The sequence below is a fragment of the Sciurus carolinensis genome, chromosome 9 (assembly GCF_902686445.1).
Source record: "Sciurus carolinensis chromosome 9, mSciCar1.2, whole genome shotgun sequence".
Classification (NCBI taxonomy): domain Eukaryota; kingdom Metazoa; phylum Chordata; class Mammalia; order Rodentia; family Sciuridae; genus Sciurus; species Sciurus carolinensis.
In genome coordinates this window covers 92682084-92691274 of record NC_062221.1, presented here as the reverse complement: position 1 = coordinate 92691274, position 9191 = coordinate 92682084, and the positions used below count along the sequence as shown (strand labels likewise).

Sequence of the window (9191 nt, the reverse complement as noted above, 5' to 3'; positions counted from 1 at the left end):
TTATTTTAGACTCACCATTTCAGAGGTTTTAGTTCATGGTCTCTTGGCCCTGTCACTTTGGGCTTGTGGGAGGTAAAACATCAGGGTGGGGAGCATGTGGCAGAGCAAACTTCTCACTTTACAGCAGCTGCAAAGTAGAGAAAAAGGAGCAGAGTTGGGGGAGGTCCCAATACACCTTTCATGCACATGCTTCCAGTGACCTACGAAGGCCAACTTAGCCCACTGCCTACGTTTCTACCACCTTCAATAGTACCTCCAGCTGGGGAAATCAAGCCTTTCACACACAAGTTCAGATTCAAAGTATCACACTTGCCCCGACTGTTCTTTATTTTCCCCTGTGCTCCCCATTTTGATGGATGCATCACTTAATGATATCTCAAGTATGCACCTACTTGGGTTTAAAGCTACTTCCACTCCGCTTCTCTGATTCTACATCCAGTTAACCATCACTTCTGCCTATTTTGCATCTAAATGTCACTTGGATTTACCCAGTTCCATCCATTCTCATAGCTACTATGGGATATCAGATCCTTGACATCTCACTTGTTTTTGATGAAAGAAACGATAAATATTTTTATATAACTCAAAATAAATTATTAAAATTAATTTTATCTTTTTTCTTTGATAAAGGAGGCTACTATAAAATTAATAATTACATATGCACCTCACATTTTATTTCTACGAGACAGCAGTGATCTATATATACCCTGGTAACTCTTAATCCTCTTTTTTTAGGTCTCTTGAATTTACTTTTTAGGTTTTATTTACCTTTAAAATGTATTGGAATTTGATAAGTCCAAGGTGTTATTTGGGGTTAATTGGCTTATGAATTTTAAGTAAAGTTTATCCTCCTCCTGCCCTCCCTCCCACCCTTCTTTTTTCCTTCTTTTCTTCTCCAAGTACAAATGTTCTTGCATGTTCATGTCCTCTTCTGTAATGCAGTGTATCTCATGTAAGTTTTATCATATAGTATGACAGTTTCGCAACATGTCTGTCTTCCTATCTAAGCTGTGAATTCTTTTTTTTTTTTTTTTATGTCATTACCCCTGATGTTTAATGCATGGGAATGGGGCAGGTGATTGAATTATGCTGAATTGAAGATAAGGATTGAAGGGGATGATGAGTGAATGTAAGTCTAGCATCTAATTTCTTTAATATGCCACAGAAAATAATTCCCTAAGAATAAAAGTTTGTCGAAGGGCTATTTTGTATTTCACTTATGTGTCTATTCGGTTTATTTCCTCTGTTAAACCATAAGCCTCTTGAGGGCAAGAGACATATATACTCATCTTGGTTTCTTCCCTACCTCTCCAAGGGCACTAACACCAGGGATGACTAGGTATTATTGTCAGGCCTGTAGACACCTGTGAAGTCAGACTGTAGTGCAATGTCAGACAGGCTTGGTTAACTATTTTGAATATCATTCATTCCAACCCTAAAGAGTCTATTCCCTAAACTGATAGTACTTTCTGGTGCATGGTCAACACTTAATAAATACTGGTTGAATGAATAAATAAATGATTCATATGCAGAACATTACCAGGTGCTACTTAAGAATATTTTTTAAATCTCTCAAGAAGAAAAATAAATGTTAAGAACTTTCTCAGGTGGCTCTGTATACCTGGATTCAAATTCATATGGGTTCTAATTTTTTTGTCCTCCTTCTCCCTGTCATGTTTCTATACAACACTTGTTGTGTACACAACAACCAGCAAGTTACACCATCGTGTTCCAAAAGAGATAAAATGTTCAGGATCCATAGATCAATGTACAATAATTAACTTGATTCCTAGTTTTTCTTATCTTCATTTAAAAAACCTCTAAACACCTAATCAGTAAATGATCTTAAATCTACATTGTTCAATCCATTTCTCTGCAAGCAAAAAGGATGAAAAATACTTTGTCCCCCAAGGGGAAGGCATCATAAAAGTCACAGAATTTTATGAATCTACTATTTAATTTAAAACTTTTTGACATTATATACTACCCTCTGCATTTGAATTTCCCCCTTTTTTTTCTTTTTTTTTATTATTGTATACAAATGGTATACATTTTGTTTCTCTATTTGTACATGGAGTCAAGGCATACCATTTGTGTAATCATAAATTTACATAGGGCAATGATGTTTGATTCATTATTTTTTTCCCTTCCTCCCGACCCCTCCCACCACTCTTTTCCCTCTATACAGTCCTTCTTTCCTCCATTCTTACCACCCTCCTTATCCCTACCCCTAAACCTAACCCTAACCCTAACGCTAACCCCTCCCACCCCCCATTATGTGTCATCATCCGCTTATCAGCGAGATCATTCGTCCTTTAGTTTTTTGAGATTGGCTTATCTCACTTAGCATGATATTCTCCAGTTTCATCCATTTGCCTGCAAATGCCATAATTTTATCATTCTTCATTGTGGAGTAATATTCCATTGTATATATGTGCCACAGTTTCTTTATCCATTCATCAACTGAAGGGCATCTAGGTTGGTTCCACAATCTGGCTTGGTGAATTGAGCAGCTATGAACATTGATGTGGCTGTATCTCTGTAGTATGCTGATTTTAAGTCCTTTGTGTATAGGCCAAGGAGTGGGATAGCTGGGTCAAATGGTGGTTCCATTCCAGGCTTTCTGAGGAATCTCCACACTGCTTTCCAGAGTGGCTGCACTAATTTGCAACCCCACCAGCAATGTACAAGTGTACCTTTTTCCCCACATCCTCTCCAACACCTATTGTTGCTTGTGTTCTTGATATTCACCATTCTAATTGGGGTGAGATGGAATCTTAGGGTAGTTTTGATTTGCATTTCTCTTATTACTAGAGATGTTGAACATTTTTTCATATATCTGTTGATTGCTTGTACATCTTCTTCTGTGAAGTGTCTGTTCATTTCCTTAGCCCATTTGTTGATTGGATTATTTGTATTCTTCGTGTAGAGTTTTTTGAGTTCTTTATAGATTCTGGAAATTAGCGCTCTATCTGAAGTATGGTTGGCAAAGATATTCTCCCACTCTGTAGGCTCTCTCTTCACATTACTGAGAGTTTCCTTTGCTGAGAGAAAGCTTTTTAGTTTGAATCTATCCCAGTTGTTGATTCTTGCTTTTATTTCTTGTGCTATGGGAGTCCTGTTAAGGAAGTCTGATCCTAAGCCAACAAGTTGAAGATTTGGACCTACTTTTTCTTCTATAAGATGCAGGGTCTCTGGTCTGATTCCGAGGTCCTTGATCCATTTTGAGTTGAGTTTTGTGTAGGGTGAGAGATAGGAGTTTAATTTCATTCTGTTGCATGTGGTTTTCCAGTTTTCCCAGCACCATTTGTTGAAGAGGCTATCTTTTTTCCATTGCATATTTTTGGACACTTTGTCTAGTCTGAGAAAATTGTATTTCTTTGGGTTTGTGTCCATGTCCTCTATTCTGTACCATTGATCTACCTGTCTATTTTGGTACCAATACCATGCCGTTTTTGTTACTATTGCTTTGTAGTAGAGTTGAAGATCTGGTATTGCGATACCCCCTGCTTCGCTCTTTCTACTGAGGATTGCTTTAGCTATTCTGGGTTTTTTATTCTTCCAGATGAATTTTATAATTGCTTGCTCTATTTCTGTAAGGTACATCACTGGGATTTTAATTGGAATTGCATTGAATCTGTATAGCACTTTTGGTAGTATGGCCATTTTGACAATATTAATTCTTCCTATCCAAGAACATGGGAGATCTTTCCATCTTCTAAGGTTTTCTTTAATTTCTTTCTTTAGTGTTCTGTAGTTCTCATTGTAGAGGTCTTTCACCTCTTTTGTGAGATTGATTCCCAAGTATTTTATTTTTTTCGATGCTATTGTGAATGGGGTAGTTTTCCTAATTTCTCTTTCTGAAGATTCATCACTTATGTATAAAAATGCATTAGATTTATGAGTATTGATCTTGTAACCTGCTACTTTACTGAATTTACTTATGAGTTCTAAAAGTTTTCTGGTGGAATTTCCAGGTTCCTCTAAATATATAATCATGTCATCAGCGAACAGGGATAGTTTGAGTTCTTCTTTTCCTATTCATATCCCTTTAATTTCTTTGGTTTGTCTAATTGCTCTGGCTAGAGTCTTAAGGACAATGTTGAATAGAAGTGGTGAAAGAGGGCATCCCTGCCTTGTTCCAGTTTTTAGGGGGAATGCTTTCAGTTTTTCACCATTTAGAATGATATTGGCCATGGGCTTAGCATAGATGTCCTTTATAATGTTAAGGAATGTTCCCACTACCCCAATTTTTTCTAGTGTTTTGAGCATGAAGGGATGCTGTGTTTTATCGAATGCTTTTTCTGCATCTATTGAAATAATCATGTGATTCTTAACTTTAAGTCTATTGATATAGTGAATGACATTTATTGATTTCTGGATGTTGAACCAACCTTGCATCCCTGGGATAAAACCCACCTGATCGTGGTGCACTATCTTTTTAATATATTTTTGTATGCGATTTACTAAAATTTTGTTGAGAATTTTTGTGTTGATGTTCATTAAGGATATTGTTCTGAAATTTTCTTTCCTCGATGTGTCTCTGTCTGGTTTAGGTATCAGGGTGATATTGGCTTCATAGAACGAGTTTGGGAGGGTTCCCTCCTCTTCTGTTTCATGGAATACTTTGAGGAGTATTGGAATGATCTCTTCTTTAAAGGTTTTGTAGAACTCGGCTGCGAACCCATCTGGTCCCGGACTTTTCTTTGTTGGTAGGCTTTTGATGACCTCTTCTATTTCATTGCTTGAAATTGATTTATTTAAGTTGTGTATGTCCTCCTCATTCAGTTTTTGTAATTCATATGTCTCTAGAAACTTGTTGATGTCTTTGAGGTTTTCTTTTTTGTTGGAGTATAGATTTTCAAAATAGCTTCTAATTATGTTTTGTATTTCACTCGTGTCTGTTGTGATATTTCCTTGTTCATTCTGAATTTTAGTAATTTGAGTTTTCTCCCTCTTTCTCTTTGTTAGTATGGCTAAGGGTTTATCAATTTTGTTTTTTTTTTTCAAAGAACCAAGTATTTATTTTGTTAATTTTTCCGATTGTTTCTTTTGTTTCAATTTCGTTGATTTCGGCTCTGATTTTAACTATTTCCTGTCTTCTACTACTTTTGGTGTTGGTCTGCTCTTCTTTTTCTAGGGCTTTGAGCTGTAGTGTTAACTTGTTTATTTGTTGATTTCTACTTCTTTTGTTGAATGCACCCCATGAAATAAATCTTCCTCTAAGTACTGCTTTCATAGTGTCCCAGAGATTTTGATATGATGTGTTTTTGTTCTCGTTTACTTCTAAGAATTTTTTTATTTCCCTCCTGATGTCTTCTGTTATCCATTCATCATATAATAGTGTATTATTTAATCTCCAGGTATTGGAGAAGTTTCTGGTTTTTATTCTGTCATTTATTTCTAATTTCAATCCATTATGATCTGATAGAGTACAAGGTAGTATCTCTATCTTCTTGTATTTGCTAACAGTAGCTTTGTGGCATAAAATATGGTCTATTTTAGAGAAGGATCCATGTGCTGCTGAGAAGAAAGTGTATTCGTTCTTCATTGGATGGTATATTCTATATATGTCCATTAAGTCTAAATTTTTGATTGTGTTATTGAGATCTATGGTTTCTTTATTCAATTTTTGTTTGGAAGATCTATCCAGTGGTGAGAGAGGTGTGTTAAAATTGCCTAGTATTATTGTGTTGTAGTCTATTTGATTTCTGGAATTGAGAAGGATTTGTTTGATGTGCGTGGATGAGCAATGTTTGGGGCATAGATATTTATGATTGTTATGTCTTGCTGATTTATGCTTCCCTTAAGCAGCATGTAATGTCCTTCTTTATCCCTTCTGACTAGTTTTGGCTTGAAGTCCACATTATCTGAAATGAGGATGGATACTCCAGCTTTTTTGCTGTGTCCGTGTGCATGGTATGTTTTTTCCCATCTTTTCACCTTTAGTCTATGGGTATCTCTTTCTATGAGGTCAGTCTCTTGCAGGCAACATATTGTTGGATTTTTCTTTTTAATCCAATCTGCCAGTCTATGTCTTTTGATTGATGAGTTCAGGCCATTAACATTCAGGGTTATTATTGTGATATGATTTGTATTCCCAGTCATTTGACTCATTTTTGTTTTTTTACATGATTTGGTTTCTCCTTTATTTGGCTATTCCTTTAGGCTAGTTCCTCCCATTGCTGATTTGCATTGTTGTGTTTCATCTCTTCCTTATGGAATATTTTGCTGAGAATGTTCTGTAATGTTGGCTTTTTTTGTGTAAATTCCTTTAGCTTTTGTTTATCATGGAAGGATCTTATTTCGTCGTCAAATCTGAAAGTAAGTTTTGCTGGGTATAAGATTCTTGGTTGGCATCCATTTTCCTTCAGGGCTTGGTAAATGTTGTTCCAGGTTCTTCTAGCTTTTAGGGTCTGGATTGAAAAATCTGCTGATATTCTTATTGGTTTCCCCCTGAATGTAATTTGATTCTTTTCTCTTGCGGCCTTTAAAATTCTGTCTTTATTTTGTATGTTAGGTATTCTCATAATAAAGTGCTTGGTGTGGGTCTGTTGTAATTTTGTATATTTGGAGTCCTATAAGCCTCTTGTACTTGGTTTTCCATTTCGTTCTTCAGATTTGGGAAATTTTCTGATATTATTTCATTGAATAGATTGTTCATTCCTTTGGTTTGTTTCTCTAAGCCTTCCTCAATCTCAATAATTCTTAAATTTGGCCTTTTCATGATATCCCATAATTCTTGAAGATTCTGTTCATGATTTCTTACCATCTTCTCTGTTTGACCAACTTTGTTTTCAATACTAAATATTTTGTTTTCAATGTCTGAGGTTCTGTCTTCCAGGTGTTCTATCCTATTGGTTATGCTTTCTATGGAGTTTTTAACTTGGCTTATTGTTTCCTTCATTTCAAGGATTTCTGTTTGTTTTTTTTTCAGTATCTCTAACTCTTTATTGAAATGATCTCTTGCTTCCCGTATTTGCTCTTTTACCTGTTGATTGATGTGATCATTTAATGCCTGCATTTGCTCTTTCATCTCCTCCTTCAATGCCTGCATTTGCTCTTTCATTCCTCGTTTGCTTCCCTGATTGTTTTAATTATGTACATTCTGAACTCCCTTTCTGACATTTCTTCTGCTGTGCTGTGATTGGGTTTTATTGATATAGTATCTAGGTTTATTTGGGACAATTTCTTCCCTTGTTTTCTCATACTGGTCAGATGTCAGTGGGACTCTGAGATATTGCAGATTTCCTCTATTGGCTTATAGTGTCCCTGTAGATTTCCAGTGTATCACCTCCCAGCCTTCAGTAGCCTGAAGTCTTGGAGGAATTTGATAATGCAGTGCTTCCGAAGAAAGCTGCCCCTAGCCAGCTACTGGTTCCAGGGCTTGGAGCTGGCTCTGTGCGGAAAGGCTCTCACTGGGGGGCCTGTACCGCACAGCTGGCCGTGTGGGAGGAGCCCACCGCTGGAGTGTGCAAGGCTACCTGGGGAAGACTCTAGCTGCCCTGCCCTGCTCTGATAAGCCGCCCCTATCCGTGCCTGCCGCCCTGGCCAAGCTTCATCTGGTGGGGGAGACCCGCCCCGTGGCTCTATTTTAGTCCGAGTCTCTCAATGCCTCCCCTTCTTGAGTCCTGGGTTGTGGAGCGATTGGAGATGCAGTCACCCTCTAGTCCGCCATCTTGGATCACCCCATGGAAAGAGCCTGCGGCTGGAGGGGGCATGGCCGCCTGGAGAAGTCTCTGGCTGCTCTGCCCTGATCCCAGAGGCTGCTTGCGGGTCGAAGCTCTTCATTGGCTCAGGGACTTGTGACTGGCTCTGTGTAGAAAGACTCTCACTGGGCAGTCTGCTCCGAGAAGCTAGCCTTGAAAGGTGCCTCCCGCCGCAGGGGGCTGGGCTGCTTGGGGAAGTTCCTGGCTGCCCTGTCCTGGTCCCTGTAGCCGCTTGCGGCCGGAGCTGGCCGCGCTGGCTCCGGGACTTGGAGCTGGTTCTGATCAGAAAGGCTCTCACTGGGGGGCCTGCTCCGAGAAGCTGGAGAAGCTGGCGGTGTGGGAGGGGCCCACCGCCGGAGTCTAAGCTGTGAAATCTTAAGTGGCAGAGACCACATCTTAATCATGTCTGCATTCCCCAACCCAAAAGGTGTTTATTGCACAGTAGTGACTCAATAGTTTGAAGATATAACTGTAAACAAACAGAGCCCTAAAATTTGAATTCATTCTATTTCAGGCAAGACACTGTCATATATTACTTTTTTTAGAATGAAAAATTGGATCTAGTTAATATTTTATCTTAAAATGTAAGCCATTTTTACTTATAAAATAACTGTTTAATCTCCATTCAAATAATGCAGAAGCATATAAAATAAAAAATGACAGTCCCCCAGAAAAGTCAAGTGTGGGAATTAGGAACTTCAGTTCCACATTAGGGTCACAGCACTGTCGTTACTGTACCCTAGGGGGCAGTCTTAAGCTGATGTTTGGACAGGTAATGAAGTGCTTGCCCAAAGACAAAATTATTATTATTGTTTTCAAATAGAAAGGAGCATTTCATATAGAAATCGTCAGAGGTGGATTAAGCAAATGAAATGTTTGATAATTTTTATGACTTATCAAAGCATTTAATGGTACACATGAAGGAAGATGTCAAACTGGCTATCTCTGTTGGGCACGAAAAGACAAGAACTTAAACTACTGTGCAGTTAGTTGACATTTTATGATAATGGGAAATTTAAGACTGGAAAAGGGAAGGGCTATAAATTCTAATTTTCTGTTTTGGGCCTTTTTTTTTTTTTTTTTTTTCTTTTTACTTAGATGTGTAATGTGCTGACATCCTAACAATTTACAGGGAGGCACATGTCATACAATGGTATGAACACCCAATCATCAGGCTAATGAACTAAAAAGGACCTGACTTTGAACTTTTCAAGCTCCTAACTTTGGATTGTGTTTCTCTGTTTTGGCTGAATTCCTGCTGTAACTTTGGAGCCAGTGATCACGTAATTGCCTGAACACAGTTTTACCCCACCTTCAGGTGTGAATACGTTCACCAATAGTGAACTGCAAAACCTCACTATTTTCCACAGTTTGTGCATACATGTGTGTCCAGCAGCTCTTGGTTGGCTTGGATCCCAGTGACAGTCAAACCTAGCTGGAATAGAATCTGCCTTGGTTCATGATTTCTGAGTCTCTCTCCTA

At 38.2% G+C, this 9191-nt stretch overlaps 1 non-coding gene across 1 annotated transcript; it reads right to left on the bottom strand.

Moving 5' to 3' along the window:
* Positions 1-8801: 8801 nt before the first annotated feature.
* LOC124993861 (small nucleolar RNA U13) lies at positions 8802-8903 on the bottom strand. The gene has a single exon (XR_007110377.1). It is a non-coding gene; the product is annotated as a small nucleolar RNA U13 (small nucleolar RNA).
* Positions 8904-9191: the final 288 nt, after the last annotated feature.